This window comes from Schistocerca gregaria, unplaced genomic scaffold (genome assembly GCF_023897955.1).
Source record: "Schistocerca gregaria isolate iqSchGreg1 unplaced genomic scaffold, iqSchGreg1.2 ptg001149l, whole genome shotgun sequence".
Taxonomy (NCBI): domain Eukaryota; kingdom Metazoa; phylum Arthropoda; class Insecta; order Orthoptera; family Acrididae; genus Schistocerca; species Schistocerca gregaria.
In genome coordinates this window covers 47,501-50,000 of record NW_026062481.1, presented here as the reverse complement: position 1 = coordinate 50,000, position 2,500 = coordinate 47,501, and the positions used below count along the sequence as shown (strand labels likewise).

General features: G+C 57.0%; 1 non-coding gene across 1 annotated transcript in view; it reads left to right on the top strand.

Annotated features, from left to right (window-relative positions):
- Positions 1–1,903: 1,903 nt before the first annotated feature.
- LOC126328926 (small subunit ribosomal RNA) overlaps positions 1,904–2,500 on the top strand; it is a 1,893-nt gene continuing 1,296 nt past the window's right edge. The window contains exon 1 of the ribosomal RNA XR_007562035.1: positions 1,904–2,500. This exon is cut by the window's right edge and continues 1,296 nt beyond it. This is a non-coding gene — a ribosomal RNA (small subunit ribosomal RNA).

Sequence of the window (2,500 nt, the reverse complement as noted above, 5' to 3'; positions counted from 1 at the left end):
ACCTTAACCTAACCCACGTTGTCCCTTAACCTAACCCACGTTGTCCCTTAACCTAACCCACGTTGTCCCTTTGCCTAACATAGTTCACTGCTCGGAATCTCTGGTGTCGTTGTTATCCTCATGTAGATGTCTTGCGAGTGTTGCTTACTTTCCACATATTCCCGCTATCCACTGTCAATTGTACTGCAATAGGACTATATCGCCGCCCCCCCCCCCCTCTGTCCCCCTCTTTGTGTCTCTGTCCTCTCAAGCTGGTCGGTCTGGCGTTTGAGTGTTAAATGAGCCTCGCAGCTGTTCAGTTGCATTCAGATGTCGACGCCCTCAGTGTACGTCGTGGTATGGTCTGTGTCCATTGTCCGCTGATGTCGTACGCGTAACCCACACGCTGTACCGATCATCGGTCGTTACGTACAGAGTGAAGTAGTGAAGTAGTGTGATACGTGTGACCGTACGCTGGCTGTGCCCAACGGTGTCGAATCTCAATTTCCATATGTTGTGCTCGATGCTACTTGTCTCGTCTCCCAATAACAGCTAGGTTGCACTGTGGTACGCCGTAGAGGCGTGTGGGAGGAATGTACGAACGCATTGTATGTCACCCTGGGTCGCTGGGGGTGGTGGTGCGGTGAGTCAGGTCAGGTCAGGTCAGGTCAGGTCAGGTCAGCGTGAGCCGTCTGATGTAGTGACGCGTGTATTCCGACTTTGTCGTATTGCCTCACACAAAGTGCTACCCTGGTGGACCGCGTTCCATATCTGGGACATGCCGCAGATGCCGGTTGACAGTGGATCGCGGAAGGGACATCGCATACGTGCGCGGGCCACCTTCCACGTGTTCTCTTCTGCACATGTCGCAGTGTGTATGTGGTCTGATGTAGCGTGTCGTGACACATGACATCCTGGCATGCAAGAATTGTTGAATTCGCAAATGTAGGTGGACATCTACGTTTACTGCCCAAGATACGCAAATGAACTGGAAATCCGTTGTTGAGCGGTTGTTCACGCTGGAGGTGAATCTGTGATGGCGACGATCGGTACAGCTATTAACCGGTTGTTTCAGCGGTACCCGCCACATCCACACACGTGACTAGGTCCATGTGGGTATGAAGCGATACGCGGCGGTGGCTTGGTGGGACTGTTCCCGGCCGGTGAAGGGGGGCCGCCCGGCGTGTTGGCCGCGCGCTGCGTGGGCGCACGCGCAACAGGCGGCTGGTGGGGGGCGCCGAGTGGCAGGAGCGCCAGCCGACGGGCCCGGCAGGCGGTGCAGCTACGCTGCGGCGCACCCTGCACGCGGCGCCTGGCGGCCAAAGTTGGTTCAGCCGAGCCCGGTGCGAAGCGCGGTGGACATCTGCAGTGTGCTGGTCTGATTGAGGACTGTGTGCGTTGAGGATGCGCCGCCGCCTGGCACTCGGCGCCGCGACGCCGTCTGCTGCTCGGTCGCCCCAGCGGTTCTCGCAGGTGGTTTGTATCGCAGTTGTGCGGACGTGTTGGCGCGTGCGCTGTGCTGGGAGAGTTCGCTTCTGCACCCAAGTGGGGCTTTGCCCTTGTGTGGCGCTGGCGTTGGAGCTGCCGGTCACCATAGGTGGCGCGTGTTGTCTCCCGCCGGCAATGCCATGACAGCACGCTCCCGGGCCTCTGTCGGCAGCGGCAAGCTCAGTTGGGAGCAAGGGTGTTCGCACTAAAACCGTCTACTCGCCTAACTCCGGGCGATTGCGCCTCTCTCGAAACCGACCAAGTACCTAGGACGGCGCTGCGCGCCGCCGGGACCTGAGAGGGTTTCGAGGTGTATCGTGCAGGGGAGCTCGGCCTCCTCCTGTTTGCAGAATAATTGAGCGGACGCTTGCGTGTTCGCGCGGGCCCCCGGGACACACTCCCGGGCGGCCGGCTGCTCAGCTCTAGTTGACGCAGCTCCCTGGTTGATCCTGCCAGTAGTCATATGCTTGTCTCAAAGATTAAGCCATGCATGTCTCAGTACAAGCCGCATTAAGGTGAAACCGCGAATGGCTCATTAAATCAGTTATGGTTCCTTAGATCGTACCCACGTTACTTGGATAACTGTGGTAATTCTAGAGCTAATACATGCAAACAGAGTCCCGACCAGAGATGGAAGGGACGCTTTTATTAGATCAAAACCAATCGGATTGGCTTGTCTGGTCCGTTTGCCTTGGTGACTCTGAATAACTTTGGGCTGATCGCACGGTCCTCGTACCGGCGACGCATCTTTCAAATGTCTGCCTTATCAACTGTCGATGGTAGGTTCTGCGCCTACCATGGTTGTAACGGGTAACGGGGAATCAGGGTTCGATTCCGGAGAGGGAGCCTGAGAAACGGCTACCACATCCAAGGAAGGCAGCAGGCGCGCAAATTACCCACTCCCGGCACGGGGAGGTAGTGACGAAAAATAACGATACGGGACTCATCCGAGGCCCCGTAATCGGAATGAGTACACTTTAAATCCTTTAACGAGTATCTATTGGAGGGCAAGTCTGGTGCCAGCAGCCGCGGT